Source organism: Mustela nivalis, assembly GCF_964662115.1.
Source record: "Mustela nivalis genome assembly, chromosome: 2".
NCBI lineage: Eukaryota > Metazoa > Chordata > Mammalia > Carnivora > Mustelidae > Mustela > Mustela nivalis.
Window position 1 is genome coordinate 132,479,437 of NC_139021.1, and position 9,843 is coordinate 132,489,279.

At 56.2% G+C, this 9,843-nt stretch overlaps 1 long non-coding RNA gene across 1 annotated transcript; it reads left to right on the forward strand.

The window, feature by feature from the left end:
- Positions 1-4,217: 4,217 nt before the first annotated feature.
- Positions 4,218-8,660, forward strand: LOC309856495. Its single transcript, XR_014307228.1, has 3 exons — positions 4,218-4,374; positions 7,444-7,577; positions 7,654-8,660. It is a non-coding gene; the product is annotated as an uncharacterized lncRNA (long non-coding RNA).
- Positions 8,661-9,843: the final 1,183 nt, after the last annotated feature.

Below are 9,843 nucleotides of genomic sequence, written 5' to 3' on the forward strand. Positions count from 1 at the left end.
GCTGGTGTCAGCAGCATCTGTCTCGTGAGTTCACAGCTGCTGGGAACATCTGCTCCGTCTCCCACCTCAGTACCAGCTGCTTCCCTGCCCCACCCGCCCTGTCTGCGGCTTTTCTCAGTTCTTGGGGGTCTCTGTTCTTCCTCCCTCCTCTCATTCTCTGGGTATCTCAGAATTGGTCATCTCTGCCCCATCCACTGGGCAGTGCCAGCCCCCAGGGGGAGGTGTGACAAGCTAGCATGGCAGACTGGGCAGGGGGACCGCACGACAGGAGGGTTCCTGGGCTAACTGCTCTGGGCTTCCAACTCCTCATCTGTAAGGTGGGGTGTAACAGCACACGCCTCAGAGGGCCACCATGAAGGCAGATGTCCAAGGACAGTGCCTGGTGACTTCTCAGCCCCCTCTGTTCCTTGCCGAGGCTCAGAATTACTGTCATTGTCACGCATCCCCATCCATTCCCAGACCTGGTCATGCCCAGGACTCCTGGACAGTCCGAGGAGCTGCAGATCCCAGGCCTTTTCCCCTACCTTGCTCCTGCCCGGCTGCCCCACTGATGCGGCAACCCTGCCAGGCCCTCCCTGCCAGAGGGCCATTCACCTCTGGTGTGTTGCCATCATTACCAAGGAGGGCTAACTGATGCGGGTTCTGGTGCCTCTGCTCAGTGCTCGGAGCCTCAGTGTGCCCATCTGTGACATAGGAAGGATAAGGCCTCCTTCCTGGGCTTGATGAGAACGTTCCCATGAAGCTCTCCCCGCAGGGCCCCAGGACGTCAGAAGGGCCCAGCACATGGAGCTGACTATACCTGTTGAGCCTGCCAATGTTGGGGGGCTCACCCCTCCAACTTGGGTAGCAGGGGTGCCTGTTCTAAATAACGCCTGGGCGTGTTGACCAGGAGTCCTTGCCTCTGCCTGCCGGTCAAGTCCCTCTTTCTCCTTCCAGAAGCCTCCCCTAGCTGCCCACACTGCTGACATCTTCCTCAAGCCTCCTGCAGCATGACCGGCTGAGCCCACGCCCGGCACCTGCTTCCTGCTGGCTCATTCATTCTCTCACACCTGGGGTGTTGCAAAAGCCTCCCCAGCGCTCATCCTGCCCACCTCACCCTCTCCACCTGACTCTTGAACTTTTATCTAAGGGACTTAGAAAAACCACTTTATTGGGGATATTTCTTAGTATAAAACTCTCAAATCTTGAGAGTGCATCATTCAATGGATTTCTACATGTGTAGACTCAGTGTAAATGCCTCATTGATCAAGATATAGCAAGTACCAACAGCCCAGGAGTGTTCCCCCGGGCCCCTTTCCAGTCTATAATCTCCCAGAGGTAACTGCTCTTCAGACCTTAAGCCCCCAAGTTGTTGCCTCTACCCCCAGGGTTATTCAGATGGACCCACAGAGTGCCTGGGCCCTTCTGTCTACCTTCTTCCATTCCACGTCACAGCTGTGAGGGCCGACCTACACTGACCTGCCTCACAATTCGCTTTTTCATTGCCGTGTAGTATTCCACAGACTGGCTGGGCCCTTGCTCTGTATCCGCCCCACAGTCCGTAGGCCGGAGAGTGGTTTTCATTCTTGGCTCTCGCAGCGGAAAGCCGCGATGGCCGTTTTTGTTCACATCCTTGGGCGCTCATCTACTTTCATTTCTCTTGGGCAAATACTTGCAAGGGGCATTGCCAGATCGTAACCGAGGCATGTGTTTCATTTCCGTAAATCCTGCCAGGCCGTTGCCCAAGCAGTTAATTAACACTCCCACCAGCGGCATGTGAGAATTCTGGGAGGCCCACGTTCCTGCCGACTCAGGGAGCTAGCATTCCTTTTTAATTTTAGCCACTGAGGTGGGAGTATAATGGGATCCCATTGTAGCTTTAATCTGCATTTCCCCCGCGAGTGATGGCATTGGGGAGTTTTCACGTGCTCCCTGGACAGCTGGACACGTGCTCACAGAGCTGCGCCCGTTCCAGGACTTGGCCAGTGCTGTTTTTAATTGGACTGGGTTCTTTTCTTAATTTGGAGTTTTTTCTTTTTTCTTCTTCCTTCCTTTTTTTTTTTTTTTTTTTTTAACATATTCTGGATTTGATTCGTCTATGGATGTGGCTAGGCGATGTGCTTCTCTATCTTCATCCATCACTTCCCCATCCTCTCACCCACCTCACTCTGCCTCCCTGGGCGGTGCAGGTTCCCGCCACTGAGCATTGGAATGTGGAAGGCCCTCTGCCAGGTGAGATCACCCTCCTCTCCGCCTCGCCGGGCTTGCTGTCCAAGGCCTAAATCAAATCGCTTCCTCTAGAATGTCAGTCCATTCCTGTCGGATGCCAGCCGGCTGAGGAGGACAGGTGTTTGGGGGTGGAGGGGCAGTGACCCAGTGCCTGGGGCTCTGTCGGGGCGGGGTGCTAAGGGGGCAGAGACAGGAAGTGACAAAGGCAAGCTCACCTGACTTCCAGAGGCCAGAATGGGGCCCCACAGCCCTCATTTGTACAGATGGGGAGCCTGAGATGCAGAGGCCAGAGGGGACTTGGTCAAAGTCATGTGGGCAGTTCTTGGGGCCAGATTATCCCCACTGACTTCACGTTCCCCTTGCTCCACACTTGCTAGGGATCGGGATACATTTTTCTGGCTTCCTTTCAGGCTCTGAAAGCCTGAAACTGCCTTGTAACCCCCAGATTTGGGCCAACCTCTGTGTCTAAGACCTGGGCTCCTCAGCATCGAGAGCTGCCCGCCAGGCACCTTGAAAGATTACTCTTTTGGACCAACTTATTTGTCATCTCTCCTGGGTAAGCCAAGAAAACCTATGTGTCAGGGACTAACCTGGCCTGACTTGTGTGCTCTGAACTGACCTCTGAGTCCCGGGCTATCCCGGGAGAACAGGTGCTCCAAACCAACCCAAGTGTTCTAGGATATCACGTGTCTCTGGATTCGTGTATGGGACTGGGCTGACCTAGGAGCTAGTTCTAGGCTAGCCTGGGGCTAAGCTACATGCTCAGAGATAAGTTATAGACTCTGGCTACCCTCAGTACCTGTTCCAAGCTAATCTTCGAGACCTGGGATGGGGGAAAGGGGGGTTCTCCCTCTTCCTCTCCTGGAGACAAGAACCAGGAACAGAGTTTCAGTCTGAGTGCCTTCTTAAGTCGTCAGTGATGGGAAAGCTGTCCTCAGTTTTCCTTCTCCTGAGCCCAACCAGTGCCCAAGAGCTTGGAGTTCCTTCAGCAGCGGGCCCCTAGGATGGCCTTAGGAGTCCAAAGCCAGGTTCCTCCTGAGCTTGTGGGGGCAGAGGAAGACACAACCCGCTCTTGCCCAGGTGAGGCAGGGCTGGGCTGGGCAGGTGAGGGACAGTGGGGTCATTGTGCATTCTGGGGAGGAGGCCAGACCGTAGGAGGGCTCCCTGTCTTTCCTGATTCTTTCTGTTGAAGAAAGGCAGGCACATCAAGGAATTCTTGGCTTCACCCCGGCCTCCTCAAGACCCCCCCCCCAAGAAAGCCTGGCATGCATGTATACCTCTGCATCTGCCAGTGTCACCCCCTACCCACCATGGCTTGGTGGAAGGAGGATCAACTATCTGGGTGGCGGGTGGAGCCACTGAGGGTCACAGGATCTCCTGTGCCCAGCTCTGATGCCAGTGCGTTGTTCCCATCCACCTCCCCGCCCTCCCTTTTCTTCACCCACGAAACACAGACCCATCTTTGAGAACACAGATTTAATGCTCGGGAAAACCTTTTCTGTGCCTCAGTCCACATGGGTTCTGCCTTCTCTTTGCCTTTTGACCCACCCCACCACTTCTGCTTTGTAGCAGTGATCTTGATCGCAATGAAGTAATAGCTGTATCTCATTGGCTTTTTACTCTGCCTCCTGAACCACCTTCTTATCCCCTGCTCACACCCTCTGGAAGCTTCATGATGGTGGGGGCCTTGCCCATCCTTGAGTGAATGAATGAATGGGAGCTGAGACTGCAGGCAACAGTGGGTGAGGAAGTGAGGAGGCCAGCCAGGGGGCCTCTGTGGTGGTCCAGGTAGGCCCAGGAGGCTGCCCTTGGCCGTGTACCCCTGCATGGTGTGTGAGCATGGCTGGCCTTCTTGGGTGGAGGTGGGTGAGAAGTGTCAGATTTCAGACTGATATTGGAAGCAGCACCAACAGGCGTGGTGGACAGAGTGGACGCGGGGTGTATGCAAAAGAAATCTGGCCTAATTGGAGAGGAGGAGGCACCACTGGGATGGGAAAGGCTAAGGGTGAGTGGGTTTCAGAGGGAGGCCTGGGATTGTGACAGTTTCAGTGGGAGTAGCCTGCTGGGTTCCTAGGGGAGGTCTCCTAGGAGGTAGACGGTGCACACTGTGAGTCTGGAGTTCAAGGGGAGAGACATTTTGGAGTTGTCGGTGGATGGAACTTGAAGGTGTGGAATTAGATGGGCTTATTAAGGGCATGAGGGGCCCATGGCTTTAGGAGGCGAGGGCCATGTGGAGATGGGGAACAGCCTCAGGGTGGACGAAGGGGAGGGGGCACAGCAGCCTCACAGGTGAGGGGCCAAGAGGGAAGGGAAGGGAGGCCTGGGGAAGTTTCTAAGTGGCAAAACACAGGAGGATTTAGAAGGCAGAGGAAAAGTCAGGGATAGGAGATTTGGACGGGTTGAAGAGGCTCTGAACATCGGCAAGGAGAGGCCTTGCTTTATTGTGTCAAAAACAGGGAGCTACTGATGAAGGCTGGTGAGCAGGAGGTGCCAGTGATGGGGGTGGCCCTGGGGACCCACTCAGTGGCTGTGATTAGAAGGGGTGATCTGGAGACCAGTCTACATCCATGCTAGAGTCTGGATATGAGTTTACATTTTGGGTGACCTTAGACTTCAGTATCATTCTCTGTCAAGTGCATAATAATCTTAACCTTGCATAAGGAGGCTGTTTTGTGGGGGCGGTTAGCCTCCCGTCTTCCCTGGGGCAATGCAGCCTGCTGTTCTGATACTGGCCGCTAGGTGGCAGTCAGTCCCCAGCAGCCCCACCTGTAGCCAAGATAGGCCCGAAGGACTTTCCCGGGGAGGGTGCTGGGCTTGGCACCGCCACCCCTCAGCCTGCAGTTTCTCGGTGAAATCCCCAAGAGGGCTGGCAATTGTACTCACTCACCAGCCAGAGGCTTCTGGTGCCTGGGGGGCCAGGGGGAGGTCATGGCTGAGAAATTCATCATGCACCCCCCCCCCCCCCGCCATGGGGGCCTCTCTGGGACACCCTTTGCCAGGCATGGGGCCCAGGGGACCCTCTGTGTAGGGTTGTCCTGTGGAGCAACTAGACACAGTATCTGGGACAAAATCTTGCTGAAAATTATTCTTAATTCATCTAAAATCTACATTTATCTGACAACCCCAATCCCATGGCATTGGCTATCATGCATGACAGGGCCCAGGGCCACCCATGCACCTACACCGATCACAGGGCACTGGCCCCGGCTGCCAGGGCTTTGAGCTTCAGAGAGGGAGTTGGCACCAGGGGACCAAACCCAGCTTCAGCTGTCAGTCCCCTCCCCTGCATGCTTTTCATCTGTGTGTCCATCTGTCTGTCCAGCCATTCGCTCCTCCGTCCACCTACCTGTCTCTCCACCCATCCATCCATCCGTGCGTGCACCCAGCCACCCAGCCAGCAGCCATTTTCACTCCCTGTGGACCTACTGGTCTCGAAGGATGGACAGACCACTGGCCGCTGTCGTCACGTTCTCCTGGGCTCTATTTCTGTCCTTCCAGGTCCAGCCCACTCGGCTTCTCCCCGGAGCCTTGGCAGAGCCTGGTGGTGGAGTGGGAAAGAGTGCACGGGCTCCTGCCTGCTCGGAAGGCCCTGCTTTCCATGGTGCCTTTGGGCTGGACACATACAGCCACTGGCCCCCTCCCTGAACCAGAAGTGTATCCCCAAGAGGGCTGGCAATTGTACTTTTGCCAGGTAGTTGTGTGTGTGAGTGGGGCCCAGAAGGGCAGGGAAGGGGGAGCAGGGGCTGGGGGAGGCTGGCACTGGGGGCAGGATCCTGAGAGAAAGGCTTTCCCAGTGGGACACACCCATTTCTCCTCACCTCTAGGGGTGGGGGGGTCGGGTGAGAGGGACACATGGTGGGACTTAGGACCCTGAAGGCCAGCTCGGGGTTGCCTCTCAAAGACCAGCTGGGCCCATCTCTTCCTCCCTAGATGTTAGATTAGAAACTGAGTCCCAGAGAGAGCCAGCGAGTGACCTAAAGACACACAGTGACCCCACTCCCTGTCTGAGTGGATTATCCTGCCTCCTCCAGGCTCTGATCTACTTCAGCTCCTGGGCTCTGTAAGCTTCCTTCTATCCCCTGGGGGTCTCCGCCCTGGGTCCCTGTAACATGGCTCCTTCATCTGTCCCCTCCATCGGGAAGAAAATTCACGAGGCAGGTGAGTTAGTTTAAAGTAACCTGCGGTCTTTTTATCACCTTGATGGCTACAATGGATTTTGTTTCAGGGAGTATCCATAAGACTTTAATTAAATCAGGAACTCAGGCCCCGCCAGCTTCCCTGCTGCTTATCAGCTTCTTAAGGCCGTGATTCATTACCCAGGATTATTTTTTTTTCATCCCTGAAATAATCTTTAAAGGCCTTCTATCAGGGAGATTAAAGCCATAAGTCATACATGCCCACGTGGCCGCTTTGTTTGCTCTGCACATGGGTGGTGTCAAGTCACCCAGAGGCCTGGCCCCGACCAGGCGGAGGATGGCTGGGCCTATGGGTGCTGGGGTAGCTGGGTGGCTCAGGAGGGATGGGCCGGGAGCTCGGCGTTGGGCTTCCCTTTCACTATGGACACCTGATGTCCTGAGTAGAAGGGCCGGGCCTGTTGCACTGTCAGCCTCTGCCCTTAGCAAAAATGTACAAACATAACAGGATAGAGGCACCCAACAACTCTCTCAGCCTGCTACTGCTCCTTGCCTTTTCCTCTCAGTCTGCTCTCTTTGCTTTCTGATCTTTCTCCTTCCTTCATTTAACAAACATTCATAGCCCCCTGCTCTGGGTCTCTCTGTGCCGGGAGCTGGGCCGTGCAAGATAGACAGGATGCCCATTAAGGGATACAGAGTGTAAGTAGTGAGCAACGATGCCACGTTTATCTCTCTCCCTGCTTCCGTGTCTCTTTATCTCTTTGTCCCCACTGCCACCCCACCCCCTGTCTTTCTCTGGCTCTGTCTCTCAAACAGAGAAGCAAGAGGCTGGACCGCTCCCCGGAGGTAATGGCCTTCGGGCTTATTTTGAATTGTTCAGCGTGAAATCTCCCCTGGGCCAGTTTCTTAGGGAGCAGTGTGGGGCCCCCTCAGTCCAGGCCCCCAGACCCTTGAGGATTAGTGAAGTTCATGGCTCAGCCTTTCATGGGGACAAAGGCGACCAGGGACGTGGAGGGAGGAGGTCAGCCTGTCTGGAGGAGGCGGTGATGGAGACTTAGGTCGGGCTGCAGAGAGCGTGGGCCTGGAGCTGCTCTGGTTTCAGAAGGAGCTGGGGTGGATCGGAAGTCACAGGCCTCCAGGACCTTCCTCGTCTCTTTGCTGGGGTGAAATAGGAGGTACCAACGTTCAGCGCCTGATGCCTTCCCCCAACCTAGTCCTTGTCTACGGCCAAGTTCGGTAAGTTGCTAGTGAGCCAAGTGTCCGTGGCTTTGGAGATGTCAGTGTGTTTGTGCCGTGTTGCTTTGAGCCCTAGGTGCTGGCTCCTGACTGCGGCTGCTCTGTGTCCTGGAGACAGGCAGCGGCGGTAGCCAGGACGCTCTCCAGGTTAAGTCTACACAGGGACTGCAAGTCCCAGCGCACCTACTGGATGGTGAGGCCAAGAGCAGCAGCAGGCACCAGTAACTTGATTTGCATACATTGATCAGCAAGAGGATGCATCTGGGGTTGTGGGTGGTCAGAGATGGGGCTAGGGGATCTGGGAGCTGGAAACCTGGATTGGGATTCAGCCCCTGCCCCCAGCACGGGGCCTGCATGCTTCCTTTCCTTTTCTTGAATGTGTCTTATTCTCTTCCATGTCCTGGCCATTCCCTGCCTCCGTCCACCTCCCTGTCACCTGGACTCCTCTGTCTCAGCTATGCCACGCCGCCCGATGAGGCCAGGTCCCCGTTCGATGCCCTTCTAGTACCAGGAGTCCATAGGGGTGGTGATGTGTCCCCACAGGGCAGGACGGCCAGCATGGCTGGGCCCCCTCTCTCTGGCACAGAGCAGGTGGTGAGCCACACCGAAGGGACTCTGGGGACATGGAGCTCCCACAAGGAGTATGGCCCAGACCTGGAGAGAGAAATGCATCCCCAAGCCCACGTCTGCCCAGAACACAGAGGGTCTCCATGGGGCGGCAGGCCAGCCTGGGGGTCCCAGGAAGGGATCAGACTGGTCCTCCCCCACCCCAGCTCCTTTCTCATGAGGCCACAGAAGGCGACTGGGCCAGAGTGTATGGGAGAGCCTCTCCCTTTCCCCAGCGTCCCAGATCTTCCTTGGGTGGGACAGTGGCTGACACCACCGTCACCTCCTTCACACCGTGGGCTGCCCAGCTCAGTGGACACTGATGCTTGTATCGATCTGTGTCACACACGATGACTTCATCTTATGAGACAAAACTCAGAAATACACGCTGAGCCTTTCAAATCCAGGCCACCTTGATTTTCTATAACATCTGCTCCCGATGTGCGTGGGTCTGGGGAGCTTGGGGTGGGGGGAGGCACGTGGTGGCTACACCGAAGCCTGAAGCCCTGGGCTTCAGCCGAGGTGATTGAGTTTCAGGGGCTCTGGGCCGACCTGTGGTTCCTCCGGGAGGAGGGTGGTGAAGGCCGACGAGGGGAAGGCCATTAGCTTGTGATCATTGAGAGGGTCAAGGTCTTTCCTTAAAATAACAGCTTCTGTTTATGGAGTGCTCAGCGTGGCCTCTGTGGAAGTGCTTGGACGGGGCTTGTGAGCCTTCCAACAGCCTTCGTGGGGGCGATGGTACCGTCTCATCTTCCCGATGAGGGAGCAGAGGGCCAGGCGCTGCGTTCCTTCCCTCGGTCATTCATTCACTGGGTCCCATGCTTATCCGCGCCCAGTGCTCGCTCAGCATCAAGGACGACGAAAGGATGCTGCTGCTTACCTGTGTCAGGCTTGCGTTCCTACCCACGGCCTGATTTCACTCAGTGACCCCAGAAGGGACATGTTTGAGCCTCACCCCCTTCTGGCTGCTGACGGTCTCTGCCCCACGAATTCCTGGACCAGGATGGGGCCCCGGCAGACGCTTCCTTGGCTTGAGACGGGAAGCAGGACGGTGGAAGACAACAGGCTTGTAGCCGAGAGAGCACAATGTTTCTTCTTTTGGATGCGTGGACTGCGGCAGCCACGGCGTGCCATCATCCTGTGGGGCCTGTGGCTTCTCCGCCCGCCCAATGCCAGACGGGCTTTGGAGTCGCCATGTTGGCCTTGACACCGCAACTGCTCTGAGCCTCTGTCTCCTCATCTGCGCGATGGGGCTGATGAGCGCTCCCTCTGCAGGTGGACTTTGTGAAAATTAGAGATGGTGTGTGTCAAGCCTGCAACACAGGGCCTTCACGGGTAAGAGGGACAGGGAGGAGGAGGAAGAATAGGAGGACGGATGCCCTTCCTCCAGAAGATAAGCTAAGCAGCGCGGGAACACACCCCTGATGCTGTGGCCCCACAAGTTAGGGGTGTACGTCACATCGCCTCCCTGAGCCTCACTTCCTCCTCGATGAGACACGACAGGCTGAGTCCCGCTCTCCACGTTGCAGGGTCTCTCCGCAGCTCCAGCAACATCACGGATGTGGAAGCTCCCCACTGAGTTCCCAGCGTCGCTCCAGCTGGAGGATGATCGGCTTTTCCAGCACTCCTCCTAATTTACTCTGTTTTACCGCTCAAGTGA